Raw genomic sequence first — 15,816 nt, forward strand, 5'->3', positions numbered from 1 at the left:
GTCAGAGGAGTTTAGAGAAGAGCCTGTGGTGTATTGTTTTGCTTCCCAGGCAGTCATGTAATTTTAAAGCTGAAGAACACAGTTTGTGCCCCACGAAGAAAGGAAGGGGGGAAGAAATTGTAAACCATCCGTCTTATCTGAGGGACTTGAATTTCATTTTATTTCAATTTTGGTATTGCACGTACATTAAAACACGTATTAAACCACTTTGAAAGTGTTTCATATGCCCTCGTAGTTTCTTTCCATGCCAGTTGATTTGAAACCTATTACATTATGTAATTCATCAAACTGCATGTTGTGCAGGGATAGCAGTACGGAGGAGGAACTGGGCATGTGAACAGGTATAAAGCTGGAGATGCCCTTTTTGATCAGCAAAAAATAAGAGATCTTTAATTCATAGACCAGCATCAACCTACCTCTGACAGACAGCATCATCAGAGATGAGAGGATCAATGAAGAATCCAATACATTTGTACGTATTACATTGAAAATAAAGCTTTCATCTCTCTCAACACCAGTAGCAGCAGTTGCACAGTTGAACTGTAATAAATTTTATTGCACTCTGGCTGTTCGCAGGCTTGCCTCGTGTTATGTTCCACATAACAGCTTTTCCACGTGGCTCTCGCAATTTACAGACGAGTTCTTCCTGCTGCATGGCTGGTTTTAGCTGTTTAAGCAGGTGCCAAGCTTCAGTGGCAAACTTTCATTTGCCATATTTTTAATCAGCGTATGGCATCTCGTCTTGTGATCTCTGCCATTCATGCTAGCAACAAAAGTACAGTGCTCTATGTTTTTTTTTTTTTATGTAGTATAACTTGTCACAGTTAAAACAGCTGCTGCTGCTTTGGCTGTGGCTGCAGACTCAGAGATGAAGGTCTTGTTTGTGAAGAATGGTAAATGTTATCAGGTGAAACAGGCTATAAACTCAATTTTATTTTCAAATGTATTTTATGGTGGCACTTTCCACAAGTTCCTCTTTACTTCATAGCAGTCTGAAGAGTTTTATTTTACTTCGCTTAGAAGTGCAGATGTATTTCTGAGTTTCTGGTGATCTCAGGATGCTTTGTCATCGTGTGCTTAAAGTAATAACAAAGTAATGAGATCAGTGTTGCTTTCAGGGCAAGAGCAATACTGCTGCTTCAGTACCATCGCTGTTGTTAAAGCCTCAGCATCATTTTTCAGTTTGTATAAACTTCAAATATTTTTGCTTGACTAATATTTTCCTACCCACACTGCTTTCTTGTTGCATATCATTTCCATATTTATAATGAAGCTAAATTAATAATTGAATATGCTGTTTTTATGATGTATTTTCCTTTTTTTAAAATTGCTCAGCGGGGCCAATTAATGTGTGTATAACTGTCCCCCTGCATAATTCATTGGCTTTTTCTGGGGAAGATAAGTGGGTTAAATTTATGGTAAATGTATGGTTTTAACAACACTTGTAATTTCTAATAGGAAAAAAAATAGATGGGTTTAGAGGTTTGCACATGGATTGTGTGTCTTACAGTCTAGCAATAGGTCTAGCTCTATATTCAAAGCTTTTATTTTTTATTTATTTTTTTTATTTATGCCATTTGCCTTAAAATTAATTTTAAGTAGATTTCCTTGGTTAGATAATTCCTTTTGGACCTAAAGAAATTTTAACTGGGCTGGGGGATGGGGAGAGATGAGTTATTTGCTTTGCACTTCCCCTCGCTGCTAACTCAGTGAAGCACTTGTGTAAAATGAAACCTGGCTCTGCTGGAAGGCAGTCAAGTATTTCTCGAGCGGTGGCAGCAGGCAGGGTGTCCTGTTGCTGAGGAGCAGGAGGAGGCTTTGGGTGTCCTTATGCTCGTGTCCACGTGTTACAGAAACTGCTTCGTGCGTGCTAGCTTGGAGATTTTCCATTTGTGTTTTTGTTGGGTTTGCATTTTTGCTTGTTTTCGAGTTAACGCTGCTTTGTTTGCAAGGTTTTGTGCATAGTTAGAGCTCTAAAAATAAGAGATGGTAAAATATTAATGATGAAGAGGGGTGCTGGTCATCTCTGGAAGTGGGATTCTCATCGTGCAGTGCAGGCAGTCGCCAGGCAGCTTTTATTCTGGGGCTCAGTGTTTGTCAAGGATTTTCCTATCAGGCAAGCAGCTTTCATTTTCCTGGTCTTTATGCTCCCTGCAACTCATCCTGAGCCAGCATAGCTGGGATTGCCTAGGCACAAAGCCATCCGTGGTGCTTCTCAGGAGCTGCAGGGATGGTGCCACAGCTTCCACACAGACCAGCCCAAAGCTTTCGAAGTGACTACTGCACTTTGAGCCGAATTTGCATCAATGACTCACAGGAGAAACGTTGACTGTTCACCCAGGGTTGGTTTTGAAAAAATACATTTTCAACTGCAGTCAGATCCCTTTGGGTTTTGTTTGTTGCCCTGGGTTTCATAACGTTTAATTTTTTTTGTGAAAGGTTACACGCAAGCCAGTTCAAAATATTAATTTGAGAAGGTACCGTTCATTCTGAGCGCCTTGCTACTGTTTCTTAGCCAGCTTAGCTTTTACCATAATGAAGATGGATGAAATTGCGACCACCACTTCTGTAGGCCTTGATCCTTGCTAATGTCTGCGTGATGTGTTTTTGACTGAAGGTGACTTTTATGGTTTCCAGATTCAAAATTTATTTTATATTACGAACATATGTTTTGGCAATTGCTGTCATTTATCTCCTCATCTGGCTGGTCTCTGTTTGATGCGGGATACTTTCCGTACATATCCCATACCATTTTTTTATTTCTTGACACTGAAATGGCTTGTACTGTACAGATGCCTTGGTCAGGCTCCATCTCCTTTTCTAGGATTCTGGCTATAATTGTCCTATTGAAAACTGCAGCGCTGCTTGTGTAAAGTGTAACAGGCTTTTTTTGTTAGCAGTGATGTCAGCATGAGAGATGGCCTCAAGGAGTCATTAAGAGAACATAGGACTTTTGACTGCTAGGACTTTATTGACTTTTCAATAAAATACCATCCTGCTGAAGACAGATCAGTGTCTGCAGTGGCATGAGACGTATTCGGTGACCTTACTGCATGGTCTGATGAAGCTGTAGCTAAATGCCAGAAGTACGGAGGCACTCAATTAAGAACTTTGCAGAAAGGCGTTAATAACAGGCATAAAAATTTATAGAAACGCTTGCCTTTCTCTGAAAATAATTGGCCTTTTATTGTGAAATTACTTTTTTTTTTTTAAGACCTCTGAATTTTCAGTTCAGGTTTGAGCTGGTTTGTTTCTAATTCTCCATGAAAGACATTCCAAGCTGCTCTTTTAGCTAAAACTTCTTTGCACTGTCCGTCTATTACTGACTTTATTATATCATTTGACTTAAGTTGTCTGTGAGGGGAGAAAAGGAAATGTAGTCAGGTAATGTATTTTTAACTTCTTGGTGAAAAATACAGAGGGGAATATGCAAAGCTAGTGTGATACTGGGTTAAGTTGCAGCTGCTGCTAATGTCCCTGTCCTGTTAGCTGAAATGGTTACATGTGAGCATTCTTGTAGATGGAGAACAATATGTACAATATTAAGATGAATTGAAATCATTGCTAGCATTTAGTAAAATAAACAGATGAACGGTGGAAATACAGATCCTTTGTTGGTTGCATTTTACATTTCCAGCCCTTCTGACTGCCTTATTCTTGTCTTTATGGCATGCCAGGTCTCCCTCCCCGAGTTCCCGTTCGGTTGCCAAGCTGTTGGAACCGCTGAATGTGTGATGTATCTCACTGATACAGATGAAAGCCACAGCAGAGCATTAAGCAAAGTGACAGTAACATACGATCTTCTCGCTGGGAGAACTCTCCATAGCTATGAGCAGATTGCTCGGGGTGGTTTCACAGAGCAGTAAGTGCACTTGGGGTACCTGAGCTGGTTACGGGACCACCAGGTCGGACAGCAAACCTCTGGTGAAGAGGCACTCTGCTGCCTGCCAGGGGGTTTCTAGGCTGGGTCAGAGCTGCCTAGGAGGTCTTGGTACTCTTCTGTCAGCAGTGTCATTGCTGAGCATTGTACGTCATCTGCATTGTTTTGTATTAACCTGTGGTTTTGCTTTACCCACTTTATCTGCCCCCTCCCCACATCCCCCCATTTTGACTTGTCAGTGGATTTGATGCTGTGGTATCTGGCATAATATCTAGAGCCTAATCATGAAGTGTGGGAGCTAATATTTATCATACATTTATCTTCTGTGGGGAGTTGTGTGTGTAATGTAATTTCTTGGCAAGAGTCTTTTCTATTTTACGTAACGTCTTGCGTGTGCAGTGCCTTGTGTACATACCGTAAGTTATAGGCTTTCGCTGTAAAAAAAGCAAAAGTGAGAAATGGAACTGAAGGAGATGATGATGAACATGAAAACTTAGAAGTGCTTACTGGCAGGCCTCAGACTATGAGAAAAATGTTTCTTTAAACTTACAGAAGTAAGGAAATGAAACGTTGCCAAGTGGAACTCGCAGCCTCCTCTCTGCTAACAAGCAGACGTCTCCCCCTTACAGCACAGCTTAGCCACCTGTTCGGGAGGTGGCAGCCTGGCTTCTGTCCTGTAATGAAGCACACTTCTGAATGCAGCCTACTGTGACAGAAGGACAGCAACACGTTTTCTCATTAAAAGTAAGATTAAAAATACGTATCACTAAGTGGCGTGACATTCTGACTCCAGCCTACAAGCGAATGTCTTCAGCTGAGGTTTAATGAAGCTGGCGTGTAGTTTCAAGAGGCACAGTCACAGCAGGTTGAAGAAGTTGTGGCCCTTTGCCATGTTCGTTCCTGTTTTTACACAGTGGTTCAGTGCTTCTCTGCTCCGTGCTGGAAACCAGATATTGCTACGAACGAGTCACTGCCAGGTTGGTTCTGCCCTGTGAAAATAAGAAGTGGTATGCAGGTCTTGAGCTGTCACTTGTCCTGGTGTGCTAACAGGAAAAGGAAAGAACTGTGAAAGAAAATGAGAAATTGCTTCCTGACAGGGGAAGAGAGCCCATGGAAGGGAGGTATGTCTGTCCTAAATAGTATGGGAAAAGGGCAGCTCAGGCCTATGGGAAGCAAAAATAGTGAAAAGCACTGAAATGTTTGGTGGAATTTCGTGCATGTACTCATACTCATTCTGAAGCATAATAGTTTTTCCACAGTTCAGAGAATGAGAACCCAGAAAAGCAGATCTCTTAAATTAAATGCAAGGAAGAAATGCAGAAGAGCTAAATTTCACCCTGTGTTTGCTGGGATTGAGGGACTGAATCTATTTATCTGAAACAGGTAATGATTCTAAGTGGAGGTGGTGCAGCAAACAGCCTGCAACATGAGCTTAGTCTCCCTTATAGTGAGGACATTTTGCTTCTGTTTTAGCAAAGATGGCTGCTTAATGATGAAAGAAAACAGAATGTTTAAGTAATGAGGGCTCTGATCCGATTCCAAGTAGTCTGTTTAGATAATCCCGATTACAGATACTTTTTTTTTTTTCCCCAAAGTCGCCTTCTTTCTTCCCATCTTCTAAGCATTTTCACAGAGGCAGGGCTTCTACTTGTTTGTCAGTGTGCAGATAAGAGCCGGTGACTTCACAGGAGTGCTAGAGAATAAAGTTCGTAGGGGTCCTCCCCATGTTAGCTTCAGGCAAAAGTTGCAAGCAGAGTTTTAACAACTTAAAAACCAGGATGAGCTAACTTGACTGTTTTCTGGTGTGGATGGGGAAATGCTCACCCAAACGTTGCAGAATCAGTAGCTTACTGCAAGGGGGGGTGTGGTGAGGAGTACCCAACAGCTGGGATCATTTCATGCCAGTGTAATCGGATGCCAGAGGGTGCCTCTCCAAGGCTTTCAGGTTTGATTGTGTACTGTTTTGATTATAATAGTGTAAAAATCTGGGCGTACAGGTTTCGTGCCATGATTTGACTTCGTTCTTTGTTTTAGTTTAGCTTAAGTCAACTAGGAGTAGCTTTGGGTCAAGCCAAAGTAGCCGCCTTTAAACCGGGTTTATCAATGAAGGGGCGTGTGCTGCCTTACCAGCTTTGTAGGTGTCATCCAAAGGCTGCTTTTCCTGGAGATAAATCCTGTATGCATGTTTTATACAAATAAACACGGGGATGTGCAGTGCAGTCAGCCAGCCAGGAACGGAGCTTCCCCAGAGTAAGCAGAGTTGGTGAGCTGGAGACCCTGGTTCATTTCCCCGGCGTTAGATCTCTCGTGACATTGCTTCTCCGACTTTCACTTATTTCAGTTTGTTTGGCTTGATATTTTAGGGTTGTTTGAAAGAGACGCGTGATTATTCTGTTGGCTGGATGCCCACGTTCAGTGAGGAAATGGAATAAAATAGCTGGAAGATAGAAGATATGAGGGGGTGGGGAAGATATATATGAACTTTTTCAGCTGACAGCTCCTTAGGAAAGGGTTAGAATTAATCCTTCTTTTTCAGACATGGATAAACAGTTCTGCTTTGCTTGTGTCGTCTGTGCTGTAGCAGCGCAGCCAGTTGCAGTGTGTGTTCTGTCTGTAGTCTGTCCTCTTGGTTACTGACAGATCATAAGGCCCAGCTGCTGGGTCATCAGACTTCCTCCTGCATGGTTCCCTCCTCAAGTCACTGGTTTCTTCTCCCCACTCATCTGAGAAGTGGTGGCATCTCGTTCCTGAAGTGTCTGCTTCGCTCCACCAAGTGCTGTCCTTAATATACTGTGCTGTGTCTACAAGTACATACGTATAAGGAGCAAAACCTGGGAATAAATCCCTGTTCGTGACCCTGACTTTGCTGTTCTGAAACGATCCCTGTTTTATTAGGAGTGTGCATGGTAAGGAACCAGGGAAGCACGGTTTTGTGGTTATCATAAAGCAGCTGGGCCAAATCCCAGCGCCTGGCAGAAGTCATGGTCTCCTTCTTCCCTACACACATAGCCACACATTCTCCTCTTCTCCCTTGTGTTGATGTAAGAGCTTACACAACAGCACCATGAATCAGATCATGCCTCAGTAGGGCTGAAAACTATTTGTGGCTTTGTGTTTTGTTGTTTTTTTTTTCTTTCTTTCAGGATTCGTTCACAGTAATGAGATCCAACTGGCTGTGTGGCTGTGCAGTCAGCAGCGCTGGCGCGAGGGAGGGGATGATGATGAGGCCAGCGAGGAATTGTTCCCTTCCGTGGTCCTGCCGGCTTAGATTGGCTGCCTGCAAAGCCACAATCTACGTTGAAACATAAATAAGGCTTGACATAAGTTTGGTTTGTCTAGGCTACTGATTTGCCTGCGCTAGAGCCAACTAGAGGAAACGCAACTGAAGTTTGTGGAATATTAGGAGTTCTCAGCTCTTTGAGGGGACTAGAGCCTCTTGCTTTGCCTGTTTGCTAGTAACCACATGAGAACAGCTGTGTAATGGTGTTCTGCAGTTTCCACTTTTTTGTGTTAGTCAAAAAAAAAAATATATATATATATTTTCCTTGCAAAAGGAAAGTGAAATTATTTCTCAGAGAAAACAGCATTTTATTCCAGGCTGTTACTCTGATTTGGATGTTTATCCTCCTCTTGCAGTACTCGTGATCTGCTGCAGTGAGAAAATCGTGCTGTCGGGGGGAATGTGCTTTCTTGTCAAAGGATGTACAGCATCTGGTCTGAAGTGCGGGACTGTAAAATACATGTTTGTGTTTAGTCAGTGTTTTTTTTTTTTTATGGTGACACCTGTGAGGTTTTCATTCATCATGTGCAAAAGAAAAAGCTAAACCACAGCAAATATGCGGTAAAATAACACGGAGAGCAAAAATGGAGGGAACATGGGAACGAGTTCCTAGTCTTCTGTTTTCCTCCTTGATCCCAGATTTTTCTCAATTCGGTAGAATATAAATAGAAGCAGAATTAAAGTTCTTACAGATCTTTGTACGTAGATTTTCCTAGTCTGAACGGTGGATGGTGAATACTACAGAGACTAAGCTCAGAGACAGTTCTACTTGATTAATTTCTTGTGCAAGTGATGTGGTTTAGTGGAGAAGAGTTGAAGGGGCAACTTGAAGTTAAAAACTTAGCATAGTTCAAGTAATTGGCGACCACAGTCTGCAAAATTCTGTTGTATGACTCTTAGTAAGATGTTTCTGAGCTAAAAATAAAAAAAGAGGTTTCATTTGGTAACCTCTGTGTTGAAGCAAGAGGTGAATGCTTCGGCCAAAATCGCTACATGCAAGGATTTGTAAGAATTCTTCAGGGGAAGTGAGGGGTTTTCTTGTTTTGTTTCAAATAGTTGGCAAGAAACTTGATTTATTTTGTAAAAAAATCATGAAAACAAAGCATATCCAGAGGAAATACCATATGAGAATCTTTGATCCACACATCTGAAACTTGACAATGGTTTGGCAATGATGTGGAGTCCTTTTTACAAAGGGCAGCGTTAAGCAGCGTTGGGTAGAAGCGTTCTTGCAAACCTTGTCTTTACAACCTTTGTGTGCAGCACACGAGGCAGGAAATCTAGAGGGCTGATTCCAGTGCAGAGCGCAGTCTTTTGGTCCGTTCTGTGTGCTACATGGTGTGGTCTCGAGGTGGTGAAACAGACTTCGGTGGTGAGCACCTCTGTGTTCGAGGCACAGCACCGCCGAGCTGACGTTTGGAACAAACCACTGACTTTTGCCTCGCTTTCTGTATCTGCAGAAATGATAGCCTGTTCGTCTTGTAAAAAGCAACAGGCTTGGCTGGTTCTTGGCTCCAAAATGGTAGTCCCTGGAAATGGTTAAAAGAGTTGAATGCTGCTGGTATTCCTGCTAAGGCAGGATGTGATCATACGCACCAAGAGTGGGTCTGCTGAGAATTGAAATGCGAGAAGTGTATCAAGGTCAAATTGCGTGTCTTAGTCTAATGCCTAACCTCATGAAATACTGGAAATTGAAACTGGGAATATAGGGCTAGAAAAATCATGTAGGTTAAAGGGAAAAAGGAAAAGAAGGAACAGTTTCAGCTCAGGCCAGTAAATGCCACCCTCTTTCTCCTTGACTTAATAGGTTTCTGAGAGGTGTATCTAAGATGCGTGGGGAAATAGCTGGGAAAAGTTCAGGTCTGACAGGACTAGCAGGTAGAGGGTAAGTCAGGAGATGACATTTCTGAGGTTTGTTTTAAATTAGGGTATGACAAAAGTGGTGGTGTTACATCACAGCAGACAGGAAGAGGTAAAATCACCCGTCCTGTGCCAGGAAATCCTCCGAGTATGAACTGAAGCTGTAAGCATGCCAGAGTTTGCAGTGCTTAAAAAGAAAGCTATTCCTATGTAGCGAGACCATCAGTATTAGATTTATAGCACAGGTGTTTTTTATGATTTTTTTTTAGTTTTCTTGCACAGGAAAAACATGTAATAATAGCAGTAACTCGTCTGCTTAGGGCTGTGCTTTCGTTTTATTCATTTTCTTTTATTAGCTTTATGGGAATGTTTTCCTAAAAATCAGTAGGGCTGCAAGTATTGCTCTTAGGTTTTCATTTCAATTTCTGAAATGTTTGCGAGGTGAAACACACCAAGTCACGAAAACAGTATCAGCATGCATGAATTTATTTGGCTAATGGCATGGATGACAAACTAACGAAATTGGAGTTATGGTTTGTGTAACGATGTGCTTCGAATGCATTTGAAACTGTAAGTAATCGTCCTGAGAGAGCTGCCTCTCAATGTCACACTTGAGCTATCAGATGACACCAGGAAGCTCCTCAAAAGGTCTGTTTTGTGACATTATCTGCAAGATGAGGCTTGTAACCTCCGCAGTGAATTCCCAGGGAGCAGGCTGCCTTCAGGAGCAGCGGTTGTAAAGGAGCTGTTCAGGTGAGCTGCTTTCATGTCTGCGAGATCACATCAACTTCTTCGCTGTTTTACAAGAAGCTGATGATAACAGAAGTCGTGTTATCATTGTGAAACCGTGGTGTGAAACCGAGTTTGCTGCCGGTTTTTAAGCTGTGTATGTGAAGAAACCCATCTGCACAGAGATTTTGAACGTGGTTCTTCTTGACCAGCTGGCCTTTGTCATCGTAAAGCAGTTCCTGCTGCTTCTTTCTGTCTGTCGTTACTCTGGCTATCAGCCTCCTGGTCATGGGTTGGTTGACTTAATTATTTATATTAAAATAGATTTTGTCTGTCATCTGCAGCCTAATGCATCTTAGATTCATCTGGCGTGAAAGGAAAACCGTGAGAGTGCTTTTTATTTACAACACAGGGAAAGCAGAACGTTTTCTTGCCCTTCGGTGAGGTATAATCTCAGCTGAGGTCAGTGCACAGCAGCAGGCAGCGATGCTAGGATTGCCAGGATTCAACCACGTCACAGACACCAGTCACATTGCTTCACTGAGCGCCATCACACCTGATGTCACGACACGTCATGACTGGGAGTCCACGCCTTGCAGCTGCTGTCCTTGTCGCAATCTTTCACATCAGTGTTTTGCCAGCAGGTGTTACGGTGGTTGCTGACTTTTGGGATGTGATAGACAGACAAAGATCTTGGTTTTGCTGGTTTACATTTTTACTTTAAAAGAAATAAAACCTTTATGGAACGCAGGCAAGTCTGCACTGACAGAATTCTGATTTTTACCAACAAAGTTTTGTCTCCCAGGCCAGGCTTAGGGCTGCCTTTCGTTGTCACAGTCGGTTGGAATGAGACGCCGTGCTCCCGCTGCAGCAGGCTGGGCAGGCTGATCATCTCCCCAGGAGCTGGAATTCGCCACCGCCCTGTTGGGTTGAGTGCCAGCAGCAGCTGAGCTGCAGCTCCCTCCCGGCCCAGCCTGGGCAGCGGGTTCAAGCACCCAGTACCTTAAACTTGGTCTTGGTGCATCGGGGTTTGTCGGAGACACGTTTGTGTTACAGCTGAACTTCAGCAGGGCTCTGTTGGCACGTCTTGTTGGGTATTACTGTCACATTCTTCTTTGAGCAGAAGTTTACATTTGATGCTGAGTGATGCAACTTTAACGTAGCATATTCTTGATTTGCATTTACCCCTGGCTTTGCTGGCCTTCTGAGTGGAATCCCAATTAGGATGGAAAAGGTCAGTGATCTGACTCCGCTCTGAGATTTCGTTTTGTGTTTGTGCTGCTGGCTGTTTTATCTTCCACAAAGAGCTTAGCTTTAAAGAACGTTTCCCCTTTGCCAAAATTCCACAAGATCGTGCCTTCAAGGAAATGCATCCATTTTTAGCAGGCAAGGAGAACCTTTTTTTTTTTTTTTTTTTTTTTTAAATAGATTCCTTTAAATGGTTACTTTAACCCATTAAAGCTGAACACAATTCATTCCGGGTTCAAATTACAGTAGCTGTATTTCACTCATTTGTTTCTTCATAGTAAAATTCAGCATTTGTGCTTCTGAGAGGGAATTAGTGTGCTTGCTCTCTGCATTTTGTGGTATGTCAAGGAAAAAAGGGTTTACACATATTAAATCAAGTATTTTTATATTTATTCACACTGATTATTGCTTGCTTGATTTGGCAGTTATCAATTACTTCTTAGTTCATGCTACAATATTTGTAAAAAATATTAAAATGTAAATAATATCTCACTGCAGCATTGCCACTTTTCTGAGAAATGGAGAGAAATCTTTGTACAAATTTTAGCTTTCACAACAGTTCATACTATTAACACCTTTTTATTTTTTGGTTGTTACTAAACAGTTACTTTATATCTGCAGTGACAGGAGAGTATTTATAACTAAAACAAGTCATAATTGTCAAGATATTTTTGATGAAATGGCTTTTTTTTCGTTTACCTCACTTCCACTTCCTCTTTTTGGAAAAGCACCAGATGCTGCCATGCTGCAGGTATATAGCCTGGCGTGCTTTTTTCTTTAAATATTTACCTCCCAGTTTTGTTCGAGCTGTTCCTTTCATTCAGATATTTTTAGGAAGAAGGTGGGGAAGAGGATGGAGTTGAATTGCTTCGTACAATGACTGCTGTACTCGGCCCTGTTTCTGCTCCCATTGAAGGTCTGGTTTCAGGGGGGGGAGACTTCCAGAGGAAGTGGCCAAAATCAGAAATGTCGCTGAGGCTTAGGATGCGGTCGTGGAAAGCTTAAATTCTTGTTGGAATCTCCTGCAGGACAGGAGAGAATTGCAAATTACCGAAAGCAGTTCTTCATTTGCAGGTTTAGAGCTCTCGCTCTGTTTTATAATAAATTTGCTTCCTTCTTATTCTTGAAGTGCTCTTGTTTTATTCTACAGCTCAACGTACTTTTATAGTACTTGCCTTTTTTTTTAATGTTCCTGGCAGATCTCCTTAATTCTCCCTTTGAGCACATGATATCATAGTTACTTTGTGTGAGATGACATTGTCATGACTATCATGTGAGTAAATGCTGCAGCATTATCAACCAAACTTGTAATTGGTTAGACCATTTTTGAACGATTTAAGAGACTGTACCGCTGTCCCAAATTTAGCTCCAGCTTGATCTGCTTTCCATTGAATGAGTCCTAGAACAAAATGCCAAGATTTAAAAATCGCTGTAGATTGAGAGAAGTCTGGAAAAGCTTAGTTGTTGCTGCTAACTGGCTTTGATGTCTCTTTTCTATCACGCTCTGAGCTCATTTGTTGTTTAAAAAAGTGTATTTTCATTTCTTCCTACCTAATCTTATTTTGCAGGGAGTTATTTCTAAAGAAATACTGAATCATAGCTCAGAAAATACAAAGTTCGTGTCTAGTACTTGATGCTGTGAGGGTCTAGGCAACAGAGCAATGTGTAAACACGAGGTTTTAAATATTCTTTGGGAAGATAAAGCGAAACAAAAAGTAATTGAGAGACTTCTCATGTTTGTGGTTAAACCCTTTCCAAAACAGTGAAAACAAACTTTTTCTCTGTGGCTCTTCTGCCAGAAAACATGGTTCATTACTTGGGAAGTCTCGTTCTTTGTTAAAATGAGTAGTATTGAAAACAGGCAGCGCAGCTGTGCGAAGGAGGGAAAAAGCTGTGTGCTGGAGGATGTCAGTATCCTGTGGTACAACTCAGTCCCAGCCCCCAAGATCCCTAAAAAAACAACAAAAAAAGCACCTTAACCCTTAGATGAGGACCGCAGTTGTAAGTAATTATTTAAAATAGATGCTTAAGCATGTGGGCAATGGAGAAACTGAACATTTTTCTACATTACTCGTGCTTGTTTCTGAAATAATTTGCATTCTTTTCCCTTTCTGATATGTGACAAACAACTGCGCTGCGAAACCTTATGCGAAGTCGTATTAGAGATGAGTTCAGTGATTGCAACTGCTGTGGTTGGCTGTGCTTACTATGAAATTTGCAGGATGCATCACTTTTGTTTGTGTTGGGGCTGTGTTTGTTTGGAAATCACTCTTCTCCTACATTTTAGGACAATGTTGGCACAGGAGAGGTTCCCCTGGGGATGTCGCAATTCTGGCCATCGCATTGTTGCCTAGTTTTAGTGCTATTACTCTGCTTTAAATCTGCTGCAGCTATACGGCTTTTATTCAGAGGGAAGTGGGTTGGGGTTTGCTGTCATTTTTAGTAAATCACTAATGAGAATTAAATTAGGGAAGTAAAGCAAAATAAACCCTGGGACAGGCTCCTGTCTTACAGGAGACGGCTCGTACAAAATGTGCCCGCTGCGTAAATTCACTTGAAAGTGTACACTGTGTCCCTGCAGGGTATACACGGATATTTTATTGCTTCCTTTTCTGTCTGCAGATTCTGATCAGTCTTAATTTGTTCTCTGTCTGCGCTTAGGCTGGAGTTCGGAGTTTAAGGCAGCAAAAGGAATCCCTGCCAGCAGAACAAGGAGCTCTGCCACCTGCACCACCGTTTCCCTGCTGCTCACATAGAGTTTGGATGATCAGAAAAACTAGATTTAATTCCCACAAACTGTGGCAATAAAAAGGGCCTGGGGCGAGCAATGGAAGTAAGAAATCTCGGGGTCTGGCAGGAGCGGGAAGTAGGATCCATCACGGTGGTCTGGCTTGGCGTTTGATGTGTTTATCTGATGATTTATCAGGATTAGGACATGGTAAGGTTAGGATGTTTATGGAAGCTGTCTTCAGCAATCAGTAAGTGCAGGTTTTTCCTCAAAAAAAAAAAAAAAAAAAAGCTTGACCTCTTTCTCAAAAAATAGAAAAAAGAGGAAAATCCATAATCCTGATTTGTTAAAAGGCCATTCTAGATATTCACTGCAGACTTAATGCTAATGGCTTCTTTTGGTTTGTAGTTTTAGCTCCCACTGTTAGAGCTGGTCAGAAATGTTGAGTTAAAAATGCTGGCTTTCCAAAGTCAAGTTCAACCTTAGTTTAAGCTGAGGGCAAGATTGATGTTGAGATAAGCTGAAAAGAAAACCCTTGGTGTAATTTTTCCTACTTTTTGCTGAATAGGCAATGAGTTTTGTTATGTTCCCCATTACTCTTTTATATCCATGGATTAGAGGTTTCCTTGATCTTCATGTTTTCTTGTGTGTGCCTTACACAACCTTATTTTGTATCCATCATATTCTTTGCTATAGTTGACTATGGTCTTATCTGCAGATTGGATAATGCGGTCTCTTATCACTTACACTAAAATACATCTGAGAGTTTTTCCCTGCAAAGTTCAGTGTGGTGCTTCTTTTTTTCTGAGATTTTAAATTGCGGGTTCTTTATCAATAGTAGCTTGTGGCTTTTTCTGACCAAAGTTGTAAAAATTGAGACAGACATAGCATCAGCTCCTGCTGCCCTAGGAGTAACCTTTCTTCCTTCAGCACCATAGAGCCATACACTGAAACAGAGTGGTAGACAAGAGCTCTGCAGGGAGGGCTTTTTTACTCTGTAAAAGCTTCGCTTTGTTTAAAAATAACAATAATAGTCCAAGACTCATGAGACCTACCTGAATTGTCAGCCCTTAAAATGTAATCTGTATTGGATGGTTCCTTCGTGGAATAAAGGTACACTATAAGCTTATTTTTATTTGAAGGACAACCCCAAAACACATAAAGGATAAGAACCAATAAAGAATATAGCAATTCCATTTGGATATTTGCTTTGATCGTTCACAACGCTGATTTAGATTAGCTGAGCTTTTACAGTGAATGTCTGCCTGCTTAAAAAGGTGTGGGTGAAGTCAGTTCATTACCAGGCGGTATCTCTAAAACTCCTTCCTGATGCAAAGTCATCTTTCTTGTGCTCTTAATGGTGACCATAACCCCTGTCAGATCTGGGTGTGTTAGGAAGTGGGAGCTACTGGTGTGTGTTTGTGAGAATTGTCCTTTGGCATTCATAACCGAGAGCTTGGCTTGACCTTTAAGGAGAAAATAACACTTTGAGCCGTGTTATTTATCACAATGCAGCTTTTACCCTTGGACTCCTCCAAGTAATGCTGATGGATACACGTAGGACTTGAGTGAACTGGCTGAGGAAAAATGTTGATTCTTCAAATACAAATATTTGGTGGTAGTTTTGATTAAACTTTGCCTCTTGCCCAGCAGGGAATGTTTGATCACATCGAAATAGTAAATCTTGCTGCTAGCAGTGAGCAGGCATTTCTCTGCTCCCAGGACAACTGGTTATTGCATTACGTGATCGGGATTTCAGGATTGAACCGGTGTCTTTGTGAAGGGGGGGATGCTTTGGCCATGGTATAGAAGGCTTATATATGGTGTATGCCCCATGCTTCCCTTACCGGAGCTGCTATATATAAATGTGCACCATGTAAAGTGAATATTTTAGACTAGAAGTTGAACTAGAAGCTGAGATTTTCATGTGACAGCGTAGCCTAGCAGGGGGCTGAGAGAAGAGTACTTGCGGGTTTTGTTTGTGTTTCATTACAGCACCACTCACCCTATACAAAATCCATAATCTAAAGGTGGAGGAGCTGATCCTGGAGCAGATTTGAAGCTGGGCTTTCAACATCTTAAACTAACTCC

At 41.7% G+C, this 15,816-nt stretch overlaps 1 protein-coding gene across 10 annotated transcripts in view; it reads left to right on the forward strand.

Annotated features, from left to right (window-relative positions):
• Nucleotides 1-15,816, forward strand: part of LRCH3 (leucine rich repeats and calponin homology domain containing 3) — a 64,378-nt gene that overhangs the window by 9,985 nt on the left and 38,577 nt on the right. The gene's annotated exons all lie outside the window — the stretch shown is intronic.

Source organism: Aythya marila, assembly GCF_965140915.1.
Source record: "Aythya marila genome assembly, chromosome: 9".
In the NCBI taxonomy this organism is placed as follows: domain Eukaryota; kingdom Metazoa; phylum Chordata; class Aves; order Anseriformes; family Anatidae; genus Aythya; species Aythya marila.